At 37.7% G+C, this 27,080-nt stretch overlaps 1 protein-coding gene across 2 annotated transcripts in view; it reads left to right on the top strand.

Annotated features, from left to right (window-relative positions):
* The first annotated feature begins 17,024 nt into the window (after positions 1 to 17,024).
* The window catches only part of FRMPD4 (FERM and PDZ domain containing 4), a 996,955-nt gene continuing 986,899 nt past the window's right edge, over positions 17,025 to 27,080 (top strand). For both annotated transcript variants that reach the window (XM_031934991.1, XM_031934992.1), the window contains exon 1: positions 17,025 to 17,301. The gene's annotated coding sequence lies outside the window, so the exon portion shown is untranslated. The remainder of the gene's footprint in view (positions 17,302 to 27,080) is intronic.

The raw sequence follows: 27,080 nt of genomic DNA, 5'->3' as shown, positions 1-27,080 counted from the left end.
CTGGGAAGTTCTCACACAGACACATAAGGAATATTTTTGATGCGGTTTTTTGTGGCATTTTTAGGAGTAGAGTGTTGGAAACACTACCACTTGTAACGATGGGGAGGGGGGTGGTGTATTAGTAAACTGCTGTGTCTTTTAGCAATTAGAAGGTGCATACTAGATTTGCACACAGCAATGAAGCAATTATTTTACTTTGAAACAATGCTGAGTGAAAAAAGTCAAAATGGTGTGAATCTAGAGCCCAATACCATGTGTGTAACACATGTACACATGCATGTACACAAACACACCCCCAAATGCTACTCAAAGACACATACAAATAAAAGGATATACGTCAAATACGTTAGAATGGTGGAATGGGGAAAGGAAATAGAAAAGTAATAAGTAGAACAAAATAAGACCCCGAGGAGTCCAATGATGAAAACGTGCCATAAACTGGGGAGTTTGAATAATCAAATACAAATAAATCTATTTGTATCTTAGATCCAAAAATACAATGGCTCAGCAGTGAGTCAATCACATAGTAGACCTAGTCCTACCTAACTCTAGAGCAGAGTTTCTTGATCTCAGCACTATTGATACTTTGAACTGGATCATTCTTTGTCCTGGGGGCTGGCCTGTGCATTGTATGATATTTAGCAGAATCCCTGGCCTCTAGATGCCAACAGCATCACTTCCCCAGTTGTGTCAATCCAAGACATCTCCAGACATTGCCAAATGTCCCTGAGGGTACAGATTAACTCATGATCGAGAACCACTGACTTAGTGGCAATAACAAAACTGAGGATGGGTTACCAAAAGAATCATCTTCCTGCTGTGTAGTTGGCGAAGGGTTATAGGTCAAAAACATGTATTTACTATGACAAAGGTATGTTCACGTAGAGAAACAAGAAAAGAAATAGGAATGACAAAGTACTGACAACAATCAGACCTCTATACCACTAGCAAACCAGAGTTCCTCATCGAGGGCACTTGCCATTGGAAGACACAAGCATATTTCATTTGTAAAGAAGTTGAGGCCGGGTACAGTGGCTCACACCTGTAATCCCAGCATTTTGGGAGGCCAAGGCAGGTGGATTGCTTGAGGCCAGGAGTTTGAGACCAGCCTGGCCAACAGGGAGAAACCCTGTCTCTACTAAAAATACAAAAATTAGCTGGGTGTGATGGTGCGTGCTTGTAGTCCTAGCTACTTGGGAGGCTGAGACAGAAAAATCACTTGAACCCGGGAGGCAGAGGTTGCAGTAAGCCGAGATTGCGCCACTGCACTCTGGCCTCAGTGACAGAGCGAGTGAGACTCCGTCTCAAAAAGAAAAAAAGAAGTTGAGAAAAAACACTTCATCATTACTAAGATGTATGTGTGTATGTACATATGCATATACGTGTGTGTATATATATATATATTCTATCATTTGTTCATTCGTTATTCTGAGTATTTTTATTTCCTCCCCTGTTGATTCTAGGTAGGGTGAAGTATTATACTTTTCTTTCTGAGTCATTTTCTAAGCAGATAGTAGTACGTAATTCGACAGAGTGAAAGAATGTTCTTTGGAAGAAATCTAGGAATTTTCATATATGAGTGTTTAATAAATATGGACTAGATGATATCTTCCTCAATTTTGTCTGCTCTGTGGCATATATTTTAATACATTCTTGTGTACTTTGTATTCTGTCACTTATAATTTATGTTCCTTTGAAAAGGTAGGTCTTGTGTTTAAATATATTATTAGCATCCCGTGAACACATCTGTTTTGTAAACATTCCATCAATTCTTTTCCATGGCATGTTTATAGTCAAGTTGGACAACCTCAGAAGAGGTAAGAGTAAGGAGAATAAGGATGTTACCGGTTTCTAAAACTCTGGTTGGTGTTAATTGAAAATGAACTTTCATTCCCCTTGTCATTTTGATGTATCTCTGAATTTTTGTAAACGGATTTTATTTTAAGCTTCAGAGATTACAAGCTATGCAATATTCCACCTCAGCTGCTGTAATTGATTAGACAGATTTTCCATTTTAACAGTGTACTGGCTAGGGTGAAAAATAATAGATTATAGTTCCAGGCTTCTAAATCGAACTTCAGTCTGCTGCATTTCAGCTTGGGACAAAAGAGTTTCTTCAGAGTGTCTAAGTTTATCTTTGAGATCATTGTTTTCAGGTGTGGTGCATACGTAATTTTGCAGAAATTATTTTTTAAAATAAATTTAAGTCTATAAAGATGTGCTACTTGGGTTTGACTATAAGCCAAGATTGGTTCCTACACTTAGATAGATGGGTAGAAGACCAAAACAAGGCCACTTTATTTTTAGATAGTAAGTAAGCTCAGGGTCAGGAAATGTATCTGAAAGAAAATGCTTTTCTCAGATAATAGAAAAGATTGTCATCTTCCTAATTCAGTCCTTTATTTATGAAAATCTATTACTATCTCCTAAGTTTGAGTGTGTCTATGTTGAACTGTAGCATTTCAAAGAAACTTTTCATTCGTATATATACCTGAAAACAGCAAGCTGAGGAAAAATTTTCAGTGCATCAAAATTACAGTGTGACCTGCCTTCCCAAAGTTTTATGTGAGGTAGGATTTTTCAACTATATTTACAAATATGAAGAACTGATTTATAAATTTGACATAATATAAACTTGCTAATCTTTTAGTTTTTTAAACTATTCTCAAATGTCTAGCTTTCTTATCAACATGTTGCTACTTATTAAACATGATTTCTCTACCTCTGTTGGGAGCAAGTGCATTCATAGTAAGATGCACTTGATAATTTGGCCCTGGTGCAGTGGCTCTCACCTGTAATCCTAGCACTTTGGGAGGCTGAGGTGGGCTGATAGCTTGAGGCCAGGAGTTTGAGACCAGCCTGGGCAACATGGCAAGATCCCAGCTCTACAAAATTTTTAAAAATTAGCAGGGCATGGTGGCATGTGCTGGTAGTCCCAGCTACTTGGGAGGCTGAGGTAGGAGGATCACCTGAGGGTAGGAGTTCAAGGCTGCAGTGAGCTATGATCGCACCACTGCAACCTAGCTTGAGTGACAGAGTGAGACCCCATCTCAAAAAAATGCAAGAAAGAAAGGGCAGTGAGAAGAAGAAAGAGCTTGCCTGTTTGGGTGATGAGCTGGTACGTGGATCCAGGGCTGGAATCTGTAGGGTGGAAAAAGAAGTGCTGAGTTGGGTGGTCTATTACATCCAAGCTGCGGAGGAAGCAGCTGAACTTCACACAGCAAGGCCAAAGGATTGAAGGTGGACAAGGCAGAGCTTCAAGACTTCACAGTTCAGAGCCTAGTAATAATGGATTGGAGGTTTGGGACAAGGCAGAATGGAGGGACCACTGTAAGAATGGCTTCTTCCATATTCTCAAATTATCCTCCAATTCCAGTTCACAGACATATGCCACAGTTCTAGGGAGAGGAGACTGAACATGTGATACCGAGAGCCCCCGTGTGCTGTGGAAAGACTGGTTAGGATTGCCTGACCCCTCAGGCAATCACTGCAGATGCTAGGGGTCAGCAGAACCAATCTCATTTTCAGAGGGGTACCCGGCCACCTGGACACAGAGCCCCACAGCTGACTACGGAGAGCTGCACTGCTGTGGCAATAGAACACAGGTGTGAGATGCCATGGGGGACAGTGAAATTACCTGGATGAGTATAAGGCTCCTGAAAGGGGTAGCAGAGCAGTAAGGAATGCTATTTGCTCTTCCACATGTGACCTTGAACCTCTATACTCTCTGTGCTAGTGGAACCCAAAGAAACAGCATGAACTATTAACTTCAGGAACTATTATTACATCCTTTTTAAATAGAAAGTATTAGTAAAACAGTGTTAGAACAGTTGCAGTAATTTCTTAAGGTATTGCTTTATTTGGAGCTTTTGGAAAAAAATACCTTTTAAAATCTTGACTGATGAGTAAAACATGGAAGCAACAGTGTATGTAACCATGGCCTCAATCAAGATATAGATCATTTCTGTCTTCCCAGAAAGTTCCCTCTTGTCCCTTTCCCATCAAATTCTACACCTGACTCCTCCACCACCAACTCCAGCTACCACCAGTTTGATATTGTCACTGTAGAAGCTTTGTTTGTTCTAGAAGTGTGTATAAATAAAGCCATGCAATATGTGCTATTTCACGCCTGCCTTTGTTCCCTGAACATGCTGATTTTGAGATTCATTCATGTTGTTGTGGCTATCAGTGGTTTATTTCTATTTGTTGCTGAGTAATATAACATTGTAGGAATATACTACAATTTGGTTATCCACTCCCTTGCTGATGGAAGTTTGGGTGTTTCCTGTTTTTGGCTACTATGAATGAAGTTCTTATCAACATTTGCATACAAGTCTTTGTGTACACATATGTTTTTGTTTCCACTGGAATGGAAATGAAATATCTAGGAGAGGAAACACTTAAGAGTAAGAATATGGAAACTTTATAAGAAAGCATCAAACTCTTCCAAATATATTTCACCATTTTACACCCCTCCACACACCAGCAATATATGAGAATTCCAGTTGCTCCATACCCTAGCTAACATTTGTTAATGCTAATCTTTTTGTTTTAACTATTTTATTGAGTTTATAATAGTATCTTGTGGTTTTAATTTGCATTTTCTGATGACTAATGCTGCTGAGTATCTTTTCATGTTCTTATTGACCATCTATAATCTTTTGTGAAGTGTATTTTCAAGTCTCATTTAAAAAATTAAGTAATTTGTCTCTCTATTATTGATTTGTAGTCATTCTCATCTGGATTCATGTACTTTGTCGTGGATTATGTATTGTAAATATTATCAGAGTCTGTGGCTTGCCTTTCCATTTTCTTAATGGTATGTTTTGGTGAGCAGAAGTCTTTAATTTTGATTAGAGTTCAATTTATCATTTTCTATTTTATGGTTAATGCTTTTGGGGTTGTGTCTTAAAGAATCTTTCCTTACTCCAGGATCAAGATTATATTTTTCTATGATTTCCTCAATAAATTTTATCATTTTTGCTTTTATGTTTATGCCTCTGATCCGGTGAAGGCATTTGTTATTTACTACTTATATCCAAATCTGTCAAGGACAAGAAAAACACTTTATGTAATAAAACAGCTCTTTGTGAAAATAATGGCATGCAAAACATATGTCCTAAAAATAAGATATTTATTGTGTCCTGTTAAATTGCAATCATGTATTAGTAGGCAAGTGATTTAGAAAATCAGCAGCCTTTCATTCATTCTGTTGGAAGAGCTTGCTAATTAATGTAAAACTTGCTTTGTAATAATATGAGAAAGATAATCTAGCTGAATTCAGTTTTGCTAACAAAATAGTGTGCAGGTTTTCACATGCATTTCTTTTGCACAGATGCATTTCACAATTTGAAATAATTTCTTATCAATGGCATATTGTCTCTAGAAATAGTTATGACTTTGGAAATCTCTTTCCTCAGATTCTATACAGGGCAACTCAACCACCCTTTTCTTGAATGAGTAGCACATGGCAAACCCTCCAAGAGGTGCTGAGACTGGTCTTCATCAGTAGCAAGGCCAGCTGTTACAGATGATCTCTCTCTCTATATATATATATCCAAGCAGTAACTCCAGAAAAGTTCAGTTCACAAATGGAAATTTATGAAGCACCTCTGATGTACCAAGAGGTAGTACACATAATCATGGGAGGCCACAGATACTTCTCGATCATTAAATGTAATTTTCCTATTAATTTTTACCTACATGAAATATGTGCATAACTATCAGGGTTCTCCAGAGAGACAGAATCAATAGGATATATATGTATGTATTTATCTGTATATCTAAATATGTGTGTGTACAGAGACGGATAGATTTATTTTAAGGAATTGGCTCATGTGATTGTGGGGCCTGACAAGTTTAAAATCTGTAAGGCAAGCTGGCAAGCTGGCAACTCAGGCAGGATTTTTATATTACAGCCTTGAGAAAGAATTGCTGCTTCTCCAGGAAACCTCAGTTTTTGCTCTTAAGACCTTCAATGGATTGGATGAGGCCCACCCACATTATGGAGAGTGATCTTTACTTAAAGACAACTGATGGTAGATGTTAATCACATCTACAAAATACCTTCACAGCAATACTTAGACTAGAATTTGACCAAGCTATCAACCATAGCCTAGACAACTTGAAACATAAAATTTAACCATCACAATAACATATTAGGTCATTTGGAACTAAAATCTTTTATAATAAAGTCCAATTTTTTCAAAAGCAAGCCAAATGATCACAAATTTTGTGATAGGGAACTGCGTGCATTCACAATTTTGTAAATGAAAATATTTATTCTTGCTTACTTGAAGGTAAACGATGCCTACCATAGGCATAAAGTTGTTGCTTAGTTTCTATAGAAATGGTAAAGGGGGAGTGGGATCTTTTCTCTCAGATCCTGGCAGCAAATATGCCTAGTAGTGGATAATCCAAGTCTTATCTTTCCTCCTGGAAACAAACGTGAAGTATCTGATGAAGGAGCAAACTTCTCTATCATGTGAGCTAGTCCTCCAGCCCCGCAGGCTCAAATTTGTAATACGGTATTGCTATTTGGTTGTCTAAAGGATATCTCGACATTAGCATGCCTAAAAGAGAATTATTGAAGTTTCTCTTTAAGCTCCTTCCACTCAAGTTTTTCTTAGCTTGGTAACAGAACTACCAACCACCTGGTTGCTCAGACAAATATGCAGGCATTATCCCCAATTCCTTTCTTCCCTCCCAGTAGCTACTATCCATCACTAAGTCCTGTTAATGTTACCTCTAGAACATATTCTCATCAATCCACTTCATCTCCACTAATACCACCCTGGTCTTGGCCACTGTCACATGTCACCTGAACCACTAAAATACTTTCCTAATTCTTTCTCCTGCTTCTGTTTTTACTTCCACAATCCTTTCTCTAGTTGTCTGTTATTTTAATATATAGAGAGCTGTGACTTTCCTATATAAGAAGGCTAAGAAAAGACTACAGGGACCACTCAAGTCTCTAGAGCTAGAGGAGAATGTGAAGAGTATGTTTAGAACCCACTAAATTCAAAACATAATTGTTTAGACTTAGTGGACTCAGGAATGGGATTACATAGAGTTGAGCTGTGAGACCAGTCCATTTGGAGAGTGTTATTGCGTTGGCCATAAAGAGAGTTCAGTGTTCCCTTCACTGTTGTGTATAAGAATCTCTTAGGTGTTGAGGCACGGGCCTCTTTTCAGGGAACTAGAAGACAAGCCCAAATATCACCTGAGGGTGTAACCCAACATTCCTGAAGGATGCCATACTGGTTGATTTGAAAACATCAAGATGCTCAGTACTTAAATCAACAGTTATGTTTCCTTTTAATCTAAAGAAAAATTGTAATTTAGAAAAAAATTAAGAGAATCAAAACTATAGCATTAATACTTTGTGTTTAAGAATACTATATATATTTGGTATTTTAGATGTTTACTATGTTTAAGAGAATTTGGCTTATTAAGATAACTTTATCAGCTTTGTGATACCATTCAAAATGTGTATTTGACTTGTTGATTTAAACTTGTGATTTTAGCTTGAAATCTTATGAAGTTTATCAACAATATTAGAAAATTCAGGAAACTTAAGTTTAGCAATATGTTTACAAATTTAATCTATTAGATTTGTAAATAGTACATGGGTACTTGCGAAGGTTTGTTACTCATACAACTGAAGCCCATAAAAAAGGAATAGAATAAATAGAATATATTAAAATTTTAAATATTGCGTAACATACCAGAGAGAGTCTAATCAACTATGTTGGCAATGGGAACAAACATTAATTAAAGATCCCCCAAGAGTGATTATTAAAACTTGGTAGATTTATACATACAATAATATGATTAGTGAGTTGAATTTAAAAGCTTGAGAAGGAGTAGTTTCTGAGTTGGAAATCTTAATAAATTAGTTTTTTAACATCAAAGGTAATTTTAAATATTTTTGTGTGCAAAAACTGACATATGAGAAAAAGCAAATCTACTCATCAATATTTAATGTTGAAACTTCCTATTTTTGAGTAGTCAGAAGCCATCCAAAGATTATGATTCAGCTCTTGGCATAAGTATGTGAACAAGAAGGCTCACTAAAATGCCCCATGATACATCAGAGTCAGTTGGAAGGATAAATACCTATGGCAATTGAAGAAGTAGATTTCTAGAAGTTTAGTTACTTCTAATCAGCAAATGCTAAGAAATATTAAGCTTGAGTCTTGGGGTATTTTGCCAACTATCACAAGTTTTTTTTAAAAAAATGAGAAAATAATAACTTGTTTAATTTACCTGGTAACCTATGAAGTAGGCACTATTATTCTCCCTGTTATCTAGATGAGGGAGGAGAGGTACAGGGTGCTTACAGGACTTGCTACAGTACACAACAAGCCAAGAGTCCTACTGAGATCACCCCCAGAGGTCCAAATATAAGATCTTAACTGTCTGGGTGAAGATTTTTCAGTGTATAGAATATGAAGCAAAAATACCAAGGTAGCCGATTAATAACCTTAACACTTGGAAACCTCTCCTGGGGCTTTGGGTCTTTGAAGTCCAGTCCTCCTAGTTCTCAGCCTAACCTTTCTGTTCTCTTTCTTCTAATTCTCTTCCATTCTGCCATTCTCCCTCTACATGAGAAGGTTATGTCTTTGATCTGAGTCTCTCCACCCATTGGCTGGTAAACTCTTCCATTTCAGCAGTATCAGTGTTTATTTCATTTACTATTTTCATTTGTTGTCTCATCTCTAGCTGTGGCTTTTGCCTCTATATAAAAATAATTCCAGCATTCAGGAAGACCTTTGTGAACCAAAAGTATTCCTAAAATCAAAGATAACCCCTTATTTCCTTCCAGAAGCTATTCTAGCTAGTTTTAAAGGCCTATTCCTGGACCTTTTGGCAGTTGTCAAAAAGGGAAGGGCTTGTGCTTTTTAGATGGAATTTTCATTAGGTTTACCAGCAAGCACACTTGTCTTTGCCTGTTCTCTCCTGCCTTATGTCATGGTTTAAGAATATGTCCACAGATTCTTTGACATCATATTTAAAAAGTGGGGTGTAATTCCTCTCCCCTTGACTGTGGTCCTTACTTAGTGATTTGCTTCTAATAAAGAAAATAAGGTATAAATGATAATATGTGACTTCTGAGATTATATCATAAAAGCTGCCTTGTTGCTCGCTCTTGGATTCACTCTGGAGGAAACCAGCCACCATGTCCTAAGGACAGCCTATGAAGAGGTCCATGTGGCAAGGAACTGAGGTCTCCTGTCAAGAGCCAGCATCAACTTGTCTACCACATGGTCCATCTTGGAAACAGATCCTTCACCCCAGTCAAGCCTCCAGATGACTGTAGCCCCAAAAATATCATGACTGAAATCTCATGAGACCCTGAGCCAGAACTCAGCTAAGTTGTTCCTAAGTTCTTTACCTACAGAAACTGTGAGATAATACATGTTTACTGTTTTAAGCTGCTAAATTTCAAGGTAGTTTGTTATATAGCAATAGAAAACCTAGTACACCTTCCTTGGTTGAATCCCAATCTAGGCATCTCCACATCCTCACTTACTCCTAAATAACTCCTCCTCACACGAATTCACTCAGGGCACCTAAGAGCATATCTTGGTTTTCCTCTTATTTTTAAACATTTCATATTTAAGGTAATGTTTGTACCACAAATTTTTTAATGTAGTGCTGTGGATTTATTATATCATTAATGTTAAATTTCTTTCTGACATTAAAGCTTTAAACAATGATACATGTTATTGGAAACACTTTTCATTCTTCAGAGAGAAATTCCTGTAATTTTGGGATAATTTTAATGTATTGTATACATTACACATTCTCCTTATTGACATTAAGAGCTTACTGACATGACTTCCTTCTGATAAATCTCCTTGGATATGAAGGAGATGCATCCACTTACTTTGTGGTCTTTGGTTAAAAAAAATGAGCAGATAGGTTATTGGTTAAGAAAAATGAGCAGATAGGTTATAGAACTACTGATCTTCTAAATTTTAGAAGACCTTCTAAAATTAATTTTTTTTTTAGACAGAGTCTCACTATGTCACCCAGGCTGGAGTGCCGTAGCATGATCTTGGTTCACTGCAACCTTCGCCTCCAGGTTCCAGTGATTCTTCTGCTTCAGCCTCCCAGGTAGCTGGGATTACAGGCATGCACCATTACGCCTGGCTAACTGTTGTATTTTTAGTACAGACAGGGTTTCACCATGTTGGCCAGGCTGGTCTAGAACTCCTGGCCTCAAGCAGTCTGCCCACCTCAGCCTCCCAAAGTGCTGGCATTGCAGGCATGAGCCACTGTACATGGCCCATGATCTTCTAAAATTTAGATCAGTAGTTTTCAACCCTGGCTATACATTAAAATCAACTGAGGAGCTTCGCCAAACAAAACAAAACAACCCAGAATCTCTGTTGGGGTAGAGGTAGGAATCCATATACTGTGTTTTCAAAGGCTTCCATGTACCTTTATTAGACACCAAGGTTGGGACCACTGTTTTGGATCAACCTAGAATAGAATTCATTCCTTTAGTACCAGCTCCAAAGTAAGCACAGCGCTGGTGGTTCTGCAACTATTTAGCTATTTCATCTTAGTAAAGTCACTTCATCTGCTTGGACATTCATTGTTTAGGCTAGAGCAGTGGTTCTAAACCTTGGCTATGGTACTAGGGAGCTTTAAAAACAATGATTCCTGAATCCCAGTCCCAGAGGTTCTTATGAAACTGTTTGGGGGCATTCCTGGGCATCAAGATTTTAAAAGCTGCCCCCACCACTACCGTGGTGATTCTAAAATGCAGTCAAGATTGAGAACTAAAAAATGAATTATTGCTAGGTTCCTTTCCAGCTCTGTTTATATTTTGAATAACTGTGATTAGAGTTGATACAATGTATGATACTAAAACATTTTACAGTCATGGGGAGAAAGAATGATCAAACTACACAGCTTGACTCTGGACATAGATGTAGCATTATTTGCAAGTTATGGAAGTATTCAATAAATAGAAGGGTTGGAACTAGAGAGGGTTAATCCTGGAGCACTTTTAAGTTTTTTTTTTTTTTATTATACTTTAAGTTCTAGGGTACATGTGCATAACGTGCAGGTTTGTTACATATGTATACTTGTGCCATGTTGGTGTGCTGCACCCATCAACTCGTCAGCACCCATCAATTCATCATTTATATCAGGTATAACTCCCCAATGCAATCCCTCCCCCCTCCCCCCTCCCCATGATAGGCCCCAGTGTGTGATGTTCCCCTTCCCGAGTCTAAGTGAACTCATTGTTCAGTTCCCACCTATGAGTGAGAACATGCGGTGTTTGGTTTTCTCTTCTTGTGATAGTTTGCTAAGAATGATGGTTTCCAGCTGCATCCATGTCCCTACAAAGGATGCAAACTCATCCTTTTTTATGGCTGCATAGTATTCCATGGTGTATATGTGCCACATTTTCTTAATCCAGTCTGTCACTGATGGACAGTTTAGTCAAGTTGGGAAGTCAGGGGAGACTGCAGAACAACTGAGAAGGGTAACTCTTCTGACAAGAGGTTTCATGGATTGTGCATTGTATTAGTCTGTTCTCACACTGCTAATAAAGACATACCCGAGACTGAGTAATTTATAAAGGAAAGAGATTTAATGGACTCATAGTTACACATGGCTGGGGAGGCCTCACAATTATGATAGAAGGCAAACAAGGAGCAAAGTCACATCTTACATGGATGGCGGCAATAGAGAGCTTGTGCAGGGGAACTCCCCTTTATAAAACCATCAGATCTTATAAGACTTATTCACTATCATGAGAACAGCATGGAAAAGACCTGCCCCCATGATTCAGTTACCTCCTACCGAGTCCCTCCTGTGACATGTGGGAATTGTGGGAGCTGCAACTCAAGATGAGATTTGGGTGGAGACACAGCCAAACCATATCATGCATGAATGTGGACTGAAGGCTAACTCATTCAATTTTTCTGAAACTAGATTATATTGACTTTAGTTTTTTCCATGGCTACCCCCATTCTGACCTTGTTGTCTTGATGTTGTGCCATGGCAACAGATAGAATGCACATCATCTTTTATTTTCTTCCTTAAATGGTGTGATGGAAGAATAGTTGTGCTTTCATTTCTAGAATTAGGAATGGAAACAATTCTATGGTTGCTTCACAAAATTTCTATTGCAAGCTGGTTTGAAATCAGTGACTTCAATAAGAAGTGCTTGTGGTGGGTGATTTATGAGACCTCCCAGTTTGGAGAGATTAATGTAGTGACTATAAAGTCCCTTCTGTGTGGGCACAAGTATTTCATAGGGTCTGAGGCCTGGGCCTCTTTCGATAGAATTCTGAGACAAGCCCAACCACCTTGGGGAAATGACCCAACATTCTTGAGGATACCATAACTGCTGGAATAAAAACATTAAAATGCACAATGCTTAAGGAAACAGTTACATTTTCTGTGAAAATAAACAAAGACCAGCCAAATGAGAAAGGCAAAAGCTATTAATTCAGAGCTTGCTATAGCAAGACAGCCATTATCACTACATTTGGCAACTATTGCTGACCACCCTGATGGGTCAGGACTGCCTCAAGGAATTAATGACTGAGGAAAATCTAAAAATATTCAGAAAAGAAAGGAAGGATGGAAAAATGCAACAGATGTTAATGTGCTAGCCCAACATTTATTATGCTGAGATTTAGCTATCTTTCTCATATTTACCTCCATCAACCACCACTCTTATGTTTGCAAAAAATTATAGAATAATATGTAATATAAAACATTTGGAAAATAGACAATATTTACTCACTATCCCATTAATATATAGTCACATCTTACTACATTTTCTTCATCTGTTTGAAAACTATGTACAATAGGTTTAGAATAGATAGATAGAATAGATAGACTAGAATAATGGCCCCTCAAAGATACCCATGTCCTAATCCCGGGAACCTGGGAATATGTTCGGTGACATGATAAATTCAGAATTAAGGTTGCAGATGCCATGAAGTTTGCTTATCAGCTGACCTCAAATAGATAAATTATCCTGGATTATCTAAGTGGGTCCAATGTAATCATAAACATCCTTAAAAGTTGAAGAGGGAGGCCGAACAAGACTCAGAGGGACATGTGACTAAGGAAGGAGGTCAGAGTGATGCAATGTAAGGACTCTACTGGCTTTTGGGGCTTTGAAGATGGAGGAAAAGGTCACCAGCCAAGAAATGCTGGTGTCCTGTAGAGGTTGAACAAGTTAAGGACCTAGATCCTTCTCTAGAGCCTCCAGAAAGGAATGCAGCCCTGCTGACACCTTGATTTTAGCCCAGTAAAGATATGTTGGACTTGTAACTGCCAGAATTGTAAGATAATAAATTTGTGTTGCTTTAAGCAGATAAGTCTGAGGTAATTTGTTAAGAGCAGCAATAGAACACTAATACACCTTTTTTATATAGTTCCATCATTCTTAAACAGTTTTTTATCTTGCTATAGTTTTTGTAGTTATTTGAAGGGCCATATATTATCCTAAGGAGCTGAAGTGCTGGTATTTCCTTAATCACACCCTGTAAATGAACATTAGATGTGTGAATATCTTTCTACATTTTCTTTTTTCCACAAGTTTGATTATTTCCTAAGGATATTCTGCCAGAAATTAAATTTGGGCTTTGAGTTCCTTCCATTTTTTCTATATTTAACTTAAGAAAAATCTCTTAAGTCCACTTGGGCTGGGCGTGGTGGCTCACGCCTGTAATCCCAGCACTTTGGGAGGCTGAGGCAGGCAGATCACGAGGTCAGGAGTTCAAGACCAGCCTGGCCAACATGGTGAAACCCCGTGTCTACTAAAAATACAAAAATTATCTGGGTGTGGTGGCACATGCCTGTAGTTGTAGCTACTCAGGAGGCTGAGGCAGGAGAATTGCTTGAACCCAGGAGGTGGAGGTTGCAGATCATGCCACTGCACTCCAGCCCGGGCGACAGAGCAAGACTCTATCTCAAAAAAAAAAAAAAACCAAAAAAGTTCACTTGGAATTTACCTTGATATATGACATAGGGGAAATACTTTTTTCTTAATCTGTTCCTTCAACTGCATATGCTAAATGATTTTTTCTTTTCTGTTGTTTGATAAATGCTTTTTTATTAAATATTCAGTTTTACACAAAGGAAACTCATTTTCTGGGCTACTGATTCTTTTATTTTAACTGATTTCTGTCTGTTCTTAAGCCAGTATTGTACTGTTTGAAATATTGTTGCCTATAATGTATATAAATTCCTGTGAGGACTAGTCTTCTTCCTCTGTCTTATTCCCTTTTCTGTTGCCATAACAGAGTACAAAAGACTGGGTAATTTATAAAGGATAGTAATTTATTTATTACAGTTCTGGAGGCTGGGATTCCCAAGGTTGAGGGGGTGAATCTGGTGAGGGCCTTCTTATTGGTGGGGACTCTTTGTAGAGTCTGGAGGTGGTACAGGACATCACATAGCAAAGGGGCTCATGAGAGATGGCCAAACTGGTTTTTGTCACACCTCCTCTTGTGATAACTAACCCTCATGTCCCAGAGTTCCTACCTCTCAACATTGTTGCATTAGGGATGAAGTTTTCAACACATTAACTTTTGGGGGACAAATTCAAACTGTAGCACCCTCATTTGTTTAATTTCTTAAAATTTTTATATGAATTTTAAATAATTATTTCCAGCTTCTAGAAAAATCCCATTGAGAGTGAGTCCCTGGTGTCCACTGCCTTGACAAACACCTTCAAAACCTTAGTGTGACTGTAAAAGGCCCCAGTCACGTGACTGTACTTTTCCTATTCCCATTTTTCAAAGACTTCAATTATATGTACGGCATTTCTTTGCTACCTTCCCTGTAGATCATTTTTCTTTTTATGAGTCTTTTCTTATTTCTTTCCCAGCCCAGATTGCACTTATCACAGTGATTTGTCTCACAGGCTTTTCATCAGCAACTTGGCATATGTAGTGTGTGAGTGTTGGAATCAGACAGTACTGGGTTGGAGTCCCAGCTCTGTTTCTTACTAGCTGTGTGACCTTGAATGAGTCACTCATCCTCCTTGAGGGTCAGTTTCCTCCTTAAAATTAGGTCAACAGCATCTTCCTTGCAGGGTTGTCAACTGGATTGTAGCTAATATAGGCAAAGAATCAAGCAATTGGACAGTTGTTTTGTGTCTTTTGAATCTAATAATAAAAAAAGCTTGTATTTCATATGTATGCTTTTAAAATTTCATTTTCTAGACATTTATCTTTGTTGTATTTGTAAAAGTCTTGTTTTGGACATTCTTTAAAAATTGGTTCTTTACCACAGGAGTTGGAAAAACATTATTCTATGGCAAGGGGTTGACAACCTGTAGCCTTTGCACTGGCTACCTATTTTTGTAAATGTCTAATTGGAACACAGCTACATCCATTCATTTATGTATTATGGTTGTCCCTGCATATCTTTGGGTTCTGCATCCGTGGACTCAACTTCAGAAAACACGTGAAAAAAGAAAATAATAAAAAATAACAGCATAATAAAAATACAACAGTAAAAAAAAAAACAAGTAAAATACAGTGTAACACCTATTTATATAGCATTTGCATTGTATTAGATGTTATAAGTAATCTAAAGATGATTTAAAGTATACAAGAGGACATAAGTTATATGCAAATATTACATTATTTTATATTAGGGACTTGAGCATCCATGGATTTGGGTATCCCCCAAGGGTATTTCAGGGATGAATGTATCTATGGTTGCTTTTATTTACAAGGACAGAACTGAGTCATTGTGACAGAGACTGCATGGCCCGCAAAACCTAAAATATTTGCTATGTGACCCTTTACAAAAAAAGTTTTCCAATCACTGCTCTATTCTGTTTCATAGTTCCCCAGCTGAATTGATTTCCAGTTGTCCTCAACACTGACTTCCTTGATAACATACCTTCTCTTGCCTTCTTTCCTTTCCCTGTCTAGTTTTCTCATCTGCGATTTCTTAGATCTTTTCCCATAGAAACTACCTGTACTTACATTATTGACCCACGGTTGACTTCTAGGGGTATCCAACTGCTGTGGTCTGAATGTGTCCTCTAAAGTTTGTATGATAGAAACTTGATTCCCAATGCAGAGGGGTTAGGTAAGGCCTATTGAGAGTTGTTTGGGTCATGGGGCACCACCCTCAGGAATGCATTAATGCCATTATTGTGGTAGCTGGCTTATTAACATAGTAGTGGGACTCCTTATTGTTGTAGAGGGCTCCTTACAAACAGATGACTTTGGCCCCCTCCTTCTCTCTTACCCTTTCTTTGTTTATCTGCCATGTGATTATGCAGCATGAAGGCCCTCGTCAAATGCTGGTCCCTTCATCTTGGACTTTGCAGCCTTCAGAACTGTGAGAATAAACTTACTTATTATAAATTACCCAGTCTCAGGTATTCTGTTGTAACAGCACAAAAGGGACTAAGATGTAAACCTACACATGCATCATATCTTTGTCTGTCCTGCTCTTGCCCCTACCACTCACTAGATTGACCCTAGAACATGTCAGCTTCAGAACGTCAGTTAAGCTACCAGCCCCTATCCCCCACCCCATCTTTACTGCAGCACCATATGAAAATTCAACTTTGTGGGCATGAATTTTTCTAATTTGTTTCATCTATCTTACCAAACACCACCTCAGCACCAGGGGTGGTAGAGGGGAGAATGAAGGTGGGACAGAGGAAAGAAAATTCCATCTTGCCCTACATTTGATGCTTGTAAAGCTTATAGCTGATCCCAGGGTGTCAATGTATCTGAGTCATGGTTGATTGTTTTTCACTGTCCTCTGGACCTTTTCAACCTCACAGGACATGACCAAGTCATTGCCCACCCTAACCTTATTGCTGCTGCTTTCATTTGTTTCTGTCTACCACTTCTAATTACTTAGGTCACTTCAGGCTTTAAATCTGTCTTCTAAAGTGTAACGCAGCCATAATTAGGCCATATGTTAATTAGCAGGATGACACCCTGTGCCTTGTCACTCGTGAGGGATGTGGATCATCCCAGAAAGTGCCATAAAAAGGGGAATTCAGTGAGAAAAGGAAATCTAAGGAGGCTGGAAGTGACTCTTTACTCAGCAAAATCTGCCTTAGAGAGCAGGAGAAAATGGCAGTGTGCAAGATGGGGAAAGGATGGGGTCACACAAAGAAAAAGAGCTAGAGTTGACCTCTTTTCCACTCCGGGAATGAGATGTAAGCCAGGAGGCAAGCCTGAGACTGAGACTCCACCAGGGATGGCAGAATCTCCTGAAGGATTGGAGGTGGTGGTCAGGGCAGAGGCCAAGGTCTTGACGGAGGCCACTGATGAGGTGAGTATCAGGCATGCCCCTATCTCTATTGCCTGGAAGTTTGTGGGGAGGCCAATCAAAAATCAAGGCCAGTCTCTGCTTCTATGGCTACTGTCAGTGCCTTTTAGGAAATCTAAAAGAGTTGGGTCTGATTGGTTGGGACTGTTTCTATGTGCCATTTCCTAATTTATTTCTGGTTCTTCTTGTTTTCTATTAACTAAACTTGTTTTCTGATGTTCTTGACATAGGAAAGTTGAAAAGGAGACTGGATAGGTCTCAACTATTTCCTATTTCAGATATTGTCACCTTTATCACTCAGGAGACAATTTCCAGGAAACTAATTACTGAGGGAATTCATGATTGGGTGGGATGACATGTGAATTATAAAGATATTAACTTCACTCCAGTTTGCTGTCAACCCATGATGTGATAGAAACCTGTTCTGTCATCACCTAACGGATGCAAGGGACTAAAGGCATTCATTTCAAGTTACATATTTGCTTGGATTTTAGAAAAAGGCATTTGTCACAAGAACTCTGAAAGAATGCCAAAGGGGACATTTTGAGGGCTAAGTTTATGCTAATAATAATTAGTATTACTATTTATTGCTAGTATTTGTTGAGTTCCTACTATATTCCAAATCTTTACAGGCATTACTTCTAACACTCCTGACAATTCAAGGAAAGTATCATTATCCCATTTAACCTGAGGCTTACAGACATTGGATCATACTCAAAGATCACACTGCTAGCTGAGACAAAACTGGATTCTGTATTTCTTTTCTTTTCCTATTTAAATTCTAAAATTTGAGCTCATATCACTTTACTGGGGTCAGCAAACCTTTTCTGTAAAAGACCAAATAGTAGATATTTTCAACTTTGCCAGCCATACGGTGTGTGTTGCAGCTATTCCACTCTGCTCTTGTAGCACGAAGGCAGCCATAGACAATTCGTAAATGAATGAATGTGGCTATATTCCAATAAAGCTTTGTTTGTAGACACTAAAATCAGAATTGAATATAATTTGCACATATCATGAATTATTATTGTTCCTTGGGGTTCTTTTCAATCACATAAGAATGGTAAAATCATTCTGTTCATAAGCCATATAAAAACAGGTGGCAACCCAGGTTTGACCCACAGGTAATAGTTTGCTCATCCTTGCACTGTACAAAACTGCCTTTCTAACAACTTATGAAAATAATGAAGTGAAAGCAACTGAGCTACATATTTTACCTAAGGAGCTAAGCCAAATATGGGGAAGCTTAAGGGACCATAGTTCTTATTCTGGCTCTAACATCAAATTAAATGTATAGGTTTAGGTATGTATTAAAAGCTTTCCCAGATGAGGTTCCTAAGAGCTCCACTATTCTTTCATTTTAATCGTAGTATGCCTGTACCAAATGATTTCCATAAAATCACAATTTGAATAGAAGGTGACAACTTTGGTGGCACCATCAGCAATATGGGGAAGACTGGGGAAAGAGTAGGAGTGTGGGTAACATCAAGAGTTTAGCTGTGAACAAGTTCAGTTTGGGGCACATAATAGACGTAAGTGGGGACAGCTGGACATAGAAATCTGGAATTCAGAGAGATGGCAGGACTAGATATTGAAATTTGGGGGCCATTAGCATGTAGACTGAATCTGAGTACATCATGGCATCTTTTAGGGCAGGATTTCATAACCTTGGCCATTGACCTTTAGGGTGGAGTAATTCTTCATTGTAGGGATTGTCCTGTACGTTGTAGGATGTTGAGCAGCATCCCTAGTCTCTACCCAGTAAATGTTAATAGCATACTCCCCTTAGTTGTGACAACCCAAAATATCTCCACACATTGCCAGACATCCCCTAGGGTGAAAGTCATCCTTGGTTGACCATCACTATTTTAGGCGTGGTCCTTCATGACTCCAGCTTTGGAAATCAGAAAGAGAAGGAGAAAATGGGAAAAGAGACAAAGAAGTAGTCAGTAAGTAGAACAATTCATTTGCTGGGTCCCAACGGTCTAGACTAGACTTGGTTTAACATTTGTTGAAAGCCAGAGGTGGAGTGTGGACAGGAGGTAAAGATCCAGAGATCAGGGCTGAGCCACAGTGAGCTCCACAATATTTTGTTGATAGGATTTTCAGTGGTGGTTAAAGGGATGGGGTAAACCAGGCTCTAAATGCATGGAGCCTGAGGGTGATGCAATGGATGGAGTGTTTTCTAGTAGTGAATGGTAAAAAAAAAAAAAAAAAAAAAAGTGGTTAAAAATAGCATTGGGAAACCAAAGATAGAGACCTTTACATGTTTCTTCTTCTTTCTCATTTTATTTTTAGAAATAACTCTCAAAGGATAAAACTGTTATGGTCTGGGTGCAGGAAAAAAACAAGAACAGAAATAGAGTTTCTATGGTTTTGAGGAAAAGCAAAAGTACTTGAGAGATGCAGTTTTTAGCATCCTGAGCTGCAGGATGTGTCTTCTTTGTGTGTGTGGTCTCTTCACTCATCTCATGCCTAATTGTAGTAAAAAAAAAAAAATAGTGAAAGGATTGTGTGAACTCTCTTTATACATTTAAAAATTGAAGAGCTGTGGCTTGATAAAGGCTCAATATAAAGGTTAAAAAATTGAATCACTCATATTGAAATTAATGTCGTTAAACAAATGTGTCTCTCAGTCACATGATAATAAAATACCAAAAGAAAGGGAAATGTCTGCTTTTTTTCCTTTTAAGTCTTCTCACTTCAAAATGAGGATAATAAACTTACCTTATGAGGTTATGTAGAAGTGCTTATCAGTGTTTAATACTTAATTGGACTTCTGTAAATGCTTAAAAACAATATGTATCCTGATAGTAGTGGTGGTTACACAAATTTGAACATGTAATAAAATTTCATAGAACTACATACACTGCACCCCCCCCCCACCAAAAGAGCATAGAAAAGGAGTGAAATCCAAATAAGATTATTAGTTGAGTTAATACTATTGCACCAATGTCAATTTCCTCTTTTTGACAATGTGCTATAGTTATGTAAGATGTTCTCATTTAGGAAAGCTGGATGAAGGGTACACAGAACTCTGTATTATTTTTGCAAGTTCTTATGAGTCTTGAACTATTTCAAATAAAAGCTAAGACTATTGTGTAGCTCAGAATCATTTTGTTTTATTGTCACCTTTACCTCATGGATTCATTTTTGTTTTTTAATAGAGACTTGTATGATAGGTAAGTCAAATTATTAGGTTCTATTTATAAAAGACAAAATAGAATCTGATCAATATATGTTTAAGCTAATGCAATAGATTATAATCCAGATCATGAACCTCAGTTGCTCTTAATAAGCATGTAGTCACAAAGTTCAATTATAGGTGAAAATCTCAAATTAAACAGGACTGCCATTTAGTTTTTAGTTTTAGAATATTTTATTTTTGGATAGTCCAGGACTCATCTAAGTTTGCCAAAGATTGAAATATTCACACAACACATTCTTAAAGTCCCTGAGAAGCAGAAAGTAGAGGTGGCTTGCCTACTTTTTAAGGTGGGAATTTCTATTTCAGCAGACTTTGGGGAGGGCAAGCATCTTCTGTCTTGCTGATATGCCTAGGATGTGATCTATTTATATTACAAACCATATGCAGAGCCTGGCAAGCTTCTCTGCAAATGAGCTCATCCACTCTGCCCTAAAGGAGGAGGATAGGAGGGGGCAAAAAGACATTAGGGACCTTTAACAATCATTATACCTCTTGATGCTAATTGAACAGGAAGGATAAATAAAATCTATGATTTCTGACAGGAAGGATAAATAATAAATACCTGTCAAGGGGAACTATATATTCTCTTTAGTCATCTTTGTAGGTCATCAAAGTCAAGTTCCTAAAGGCTTGAGTACTTTTTAATAGGTTTCTCTTTTTGGCATGTTTTACAAATTACAAGTACAGATAATTTCAGATTTATCTTACCAATGGGCCTCCTTCAAAGTGTGATAAATTCTATCTAGAGCTTCACTCAAATCAACTAGTATTAATAGAACATTTATCCAGTGTTAAATAATTAGATCTGTCTGTAAGGAAATAAAGAAGAGCAGTTGCTGACCTTAAAAGGTTCTCAAAGAGGAAAGAGGCTAGAAAACAAAGTGTATTACAAAATGCAAGCACAGTGAGAGAGGTACATACAAGGCTCAGAGAAAGGTAGGAGGAGGAGGTGCCATGAACTGTTTTGGACAATGTGTGGCAAACTGGGCCTGCAAGAAGGGTGAATTCCTGGGGCATGCCAAGTTTGCCACAAGAATTTAAAATTTTTGTGTTTTATTTAGATGTAAATTATATATATATATGTATATAACATATATAAAATATGTATATAAGATATATAAAAGGTGTATTTTATATATATGTAAATTATATATATAATATACCTTTTATAAATTATACGTTTTATACCTAAATGATACCATATATAAATTATACATATTATATCATATATATGGTATAATTCTTTTTTCCCCAGTCATCTGGATGAGTGTGAGTGTGTATCTTATTGAATACTCATGGCCATGTGATCTTCATGCATCTGTGCACTGTTCAAATGAGTGATTTAGTTTAGTTTAGTTCAAATGAGTAATTTGCTTTAATTTGAATGGGTGGAAGTAGATAAGAAAACCGAGTCATTTCATAGCAAAGGGTAGTTGGGGACATGGAACTGGAAGAACCTGGACTTGAACATCACTGGCATTTTCTGAGTTCCAGTGGTTGTTTTGCATAGATGCCATCTTTATTTGTACCAAGTAGCAAGACTTCTAAGAAGATATGTAGTAGTCCATATTTAATGAAGAATTTGTCTGTTCCTACTTCCAATCACAACCGGATAAGGCAGCCATTTAGTGCCTGAATAATGTCGTGGTGCTTACTCTGTGTTTAAGGGAATCAAAAAGCTGTGCCTGTGACAGATCATTACCCTTTCTCCATATTCTTGCCATGAGCAAGGTAGTAGAAATTTTAAAACTTTAATGAAAAGGCCAAAAGAGCTACAGATGCATGGACAGTGTGTCAACAGTGTATCAATCAAATTTATACTTAGTTGCTAGTAATAAAATATTATAAGAGAGTGGCTTAATTTATAACTTTATTAAGTCCAGAGTGGGTAGTCCAGGGTTGTTTTGATGGCGACATCATATGAACAGGGACCAATGATCCTTTGGCTTTCTGCGTTGTCATCTTTTGGATGTGACCCTAAGCTTCCTGTTCTCAATATGGCCGTCTGTACTCAAGCCATCATATTTTGATTCTCAGACATGAAGAAAGGATAAAGCACAGTAAAGAAGATATATGCCAACTGTGTTATCCCCATTAAAATTGCCTTCCTGGAAGTCACCATTTGTGATTATTATAACCTAAAATTGTCCAAGAGTATTTAAAATATTCCTAGTTGTAAGGAAGGCTAAAAACCTTGCTTGTAGCTTGTTACATTGTCCCTTCAAATAATCTCAGGTTTCAACTAGTACAAAAAAGAGAAAATTGCCATTTGGTAGACAGCTAGTAGCCTCTGCAACATTGTGTCATATATCATTGATCCAACTTCAGCAACTGCCCACACCAGACTTTCTGATATATGAGAAAAGGAAACCTCTATTTGTTGAAGGTCCTGCTATTTAGGTATCTGTTATTTGCAGCTAAACATATTCCTAATTGAAACAATATGTAAACACTGTTAATTGGTGTTTAACTTTTAGAATGGGCTCATTGACCAGGAATCACAAATTCAAATATATTCAGAACCATACAGGCACTGTGAGTGAGTGAGAGAGTGGTTTGGAAGGGGGTGGGCCTGTCAAACTGGCAAGTGTGTGCCCCATTGAAATGCTGCTGCTGCTGCTGCTGCTGCTGAACTGAGAGGGGTGCCTTCCTACAGAATTGCTAGCCCACTGTTCTGAGACAGCAAATTTCAAGAGAACCAGAAAGCTGGATCTTTATGCATGTTGCAAGGTTGCAATTATTTTTCACACTACAGAATGGATATGAAGAAAAGAATCCCATTACTTTATTTAGTCTGTAATTATGGCCTTCTCCCAATCTCTTCTGCTGCTGGTTTGAAGAAAAACACAACAAAACACCAGCAACACCTAAAAGTCAATCTTGTTTAACTGTTAGTGCATTGACAATTTTGGAAATGCTAATGGTGCAGGTCTAATCTGAAAGCGGCCAGGCTCAAGCCCCATGAAGAAGCCTTCTGAAGGCAGGAAAGAGCCAATGTCCCAACTTGAAGGTAGCCAGAGGTTCAGCCTTTTTGTTCTACTCAGGCTCTAAACTGATAGGCTGAGGCTCACCCACATTATGTGGGACAATCTGCTTTATTCAGTCTACCAATTTACATGTTAATCTCATCCAGAAACACCCTCCCACAAATACCCAAAATAATGTTTGACCAAACATTTGGGTACCCCATGGCCCAGTCAAGTTGACACATAAAATTAACCAGCACAGGAGGCCTTCAACTATCATACTATATATGATATACTGGCAGAGATAAACTGATTGATTACCTATTGTCAGGCTATTATAGAAATCTATGAGGCTGGATCCTTGAAGCTTGGCCTTTGGCAAGCTTAAGAGAAATATGAAGTAAACTAGAAATATCTTTTCTCAAGAAAATAGATAGTTTAACTAACTGTTGGGTACTATGCTCACTATCTGGCTGACGGGATCATTTGTATCCCAAACCTCACCATCACCATATATACCCATGTAACAAACCTGCACATGTACCCCCTGAATCTAAAATAAAAGTTGAAATTATTTTTTAAAAAAGAATAACCACTAGTTTTGGAGGATTAGTGTCCTGCTTCATAAGTCTATTTTTGAAGATCAGAAGATGAATATTTCCTTAGGTTCTGTCTTTGAATTTCCTCTGTAATAAATTCTGGTCTCTCTCCAGACAGTTGGATGACTGAGAATTCTAGGGTGAAGTTCATGTCATTGAGAAAGCAAAAGAATAAAGCACAATAGAAATATTAAGAAAATAGGGACCTTTGTTACACATGAAATCTCAGTTTAAAATACAGGGAAACTCGTTCAAATTATAAATTTCTGTTTAAATCAAGCAAAACTATATCGTCTTTCACTTAGGGACCAACAGTTTGTGACCCTTGTTGGACAAATTGCAGACAAGTTTTGTTACAGAATCAGGTTGGTGAGGACTGGGAAAAAGAGTTGGAGGAGAAGGGGAGAACATTACTGCTTTCCCTTATAAAGTAGAGAACGAAGAGACATTGCCTATGGTGCACAGAACATAAAATAGGAAAATAGACGCTTATTTTAGAATGCTTAAGAATGCTGTCAGTAACAGCACTGACTAATGGAGGTCTTAATCTGGAGATATAACTATAATACATGTATAAATGTAAGTGGACCCTGAATATGAGTCAAACCATCATTTTCCTAAATGAGAAGGTTGGAAACAACTTTTCTTTTTTCAACTTAAATATACAACATTTAAAGAAAGAGTTGAAGTAGCCAATGTCTACCTATGATATTTTAAATTTTAGTTATATATGTATATTTTAAACAACATGTTATGTAAACTACACTGTTATACAAAATTGCTCTTTTTCACTCTCATATTTCATGTTTTTTTCAAATGCCACACATGCACGTTGGCATTCATTTCTCCTTCATCTGGAGCCACTTGAAAACAGTGCCGTATTTGCTTCCACTAAGTTGTTTGACTACAGCACTTTTTGAATCTGAATTTGATGTTGCCATTAGAAATTTTATCCTAATTCACATCTACTCATTAATTCGTAGTGAGCTCCACAACATAAGCATTTAATGTATTTTAATAAAGTAATTTTTAACAAAAGGCTTATATGCAATGGCATCCAGGACTGCTGTTTGAAACCATTTCTCCGGAAATAATGACTCAATCTGTGTTAAATTTATTTACCATCCCCCGTCATGTCAGATTCCCTTTATAAACATCCAAATCTAGCTTTGATTGAGGTCATTTCAGGTTACTGTGTCTTCCCCAAATAGTAATTTGTTGTTTGAAATTAAGTAATTAAGAGACTGCTTATAATATGAAAATCTTAATAAGGACATTATTTTTTATGGGATAATTTTGAGCAAAAGTCTTGCCTTATATTTGGCTACATACAGACTTTTGGGAAGGGCTACTGGAAACCTGAGGGTAAAGGAAGTAGGTTAATTCTTCATCTCTAGTACCAGAAAAGTAAAAGAAATATCTTATTTCGATAAACCAAGAAATCGTCACATAAAGCACATACTATCTAGAGATATTGAGACAATTACTAGATGATCAAAAACCTGTGGTAGTTTCAGTTAGTGGCTTGTGGGAAGCCAGATTGGGACAGGGTAAGACTGAGTCAAGAAATTGTTGTTCATTTAAAAAGCACCTGAACTATGATATATTATAATGAAAAAAATTTAAAACTTAAAGCAGAATATTATAGTCCAAATGAGAAATGAAGGACTGTGTCATTGGTAACAAGAATGGAAGGCAGAGGTTGATTTTAGAGCTGCCTGGGGGTAGAGTTGATGAGATTTCATGCCTGGATTATGGGGCCAGCTTTGGAGACTGGATAAATATGATGCTGAGTTGGAAATGTATGAACAGGGGAGTGAACAACAATTAAATCCATTGTGAGCATGTAAACTCTTAGTATATGTGACCTAGTTGAGTAAAGATGAGTCTGAGGCTCTTAGGAGAGATACACATTTAGAATTCATTAGCATACGAGTATAGATACAGCCATGGGACTGGATAGATTACCTAGCAAAGGTGTTCCATGTGAGATAACAAGGGTAGGGATTGGGCTTTGGGAAAACCATCATTATTATTGTTTTTTGACGAATTCTTTGAATTTATTTATTTATTTATTTATATTTATTTTTATTTTTTATTATACTTTAAGTTCTAGGGTACACGTGCACAATGTGCAGGTTTGCTACATATGTATACAGGTGCCATGTTGGTGTGCTACACCCATTAGCTCATCATTTACATTAGTTATATCTCCTAATGCTATCCCTCCCCCCTCCCCCAACCCCACGACAGGCCCCAGTGTGTGATGTTCCCCTTCCTGTGTCCAAGTGTTCTCATTGTTCAATTCCCACCTATGAGTGAGAACATGCGGTGTTTGGTTTTCTGTTCTTGCAATAGTTTGCTGAGAATTATGGTTTCCAGCTTCATCCATGTCCCTACAAAGGACATGAACTCATCCTTTTTTATGGCCGCATGGTATTCCATGGTGTATATGTGCCACATTTTCTTAATCCAGTCTGTCATTGATGGACATTTGGGTTGGTTCCAAGTTTTTGCTATTGTGAATAGTGCCGCAGTAAACATACATGTGCATGTGTCTTTGCAGCAGAATGATTTATAATCCTTTGGGTATATTCCCAGTAATGGGATGACTGGGTCAAATGGTATTTCTAGTTCTAGATCCCTGAGGGATCGCCACACTGTCTTCCACAATGGTTGAACTTGTTTACATTCCCACCAACAGTGTAAAAGTGTTCCTATTTCTCCATATCCTCACCAGTACCTGTTGTTTCCCGACTTTTTAATGATCTCCATTCTAACTGGTGTGAGATGGTATCTCACTGTGGTTTTGATTTGCATTTCTCTGATGGCAAGTGATGATGAGCATTTTTTCATGTATCTGTTGGCTGCATAAATGTCTTATTTTGCGAAGTGTCTCTTCATATCCTTTGCCCACTTTTTGATGGGGTTGTTTGTTTTTTCTTGTAAATTTGTTTGAGTCCTTTGTAGATTCTGGATATTAGCCCTTTGTTAGATGAGTACAGGCAA

This window comes from Piliocolobus tephrosceles, chromosome Y (genome assembly GCF_002776525.5).
Source record: "Piliocolobus tephrosceles isolate RC106 chromosome Y, ASM277652v3, whole genome shotgun sequence".
NCBI classification, from domain to species: Eukaryota; Metazoa; Chordata; class Mammalia; order Primates; family Cercopithecidae; genus Piliocolobus; species Piliocolobus tephrosceles.
The sequence above is the reverse complement of the archived record's forward strand: the minus strand, read 5'-3'. Positions and strand labels throughout refer to the sequence as shown.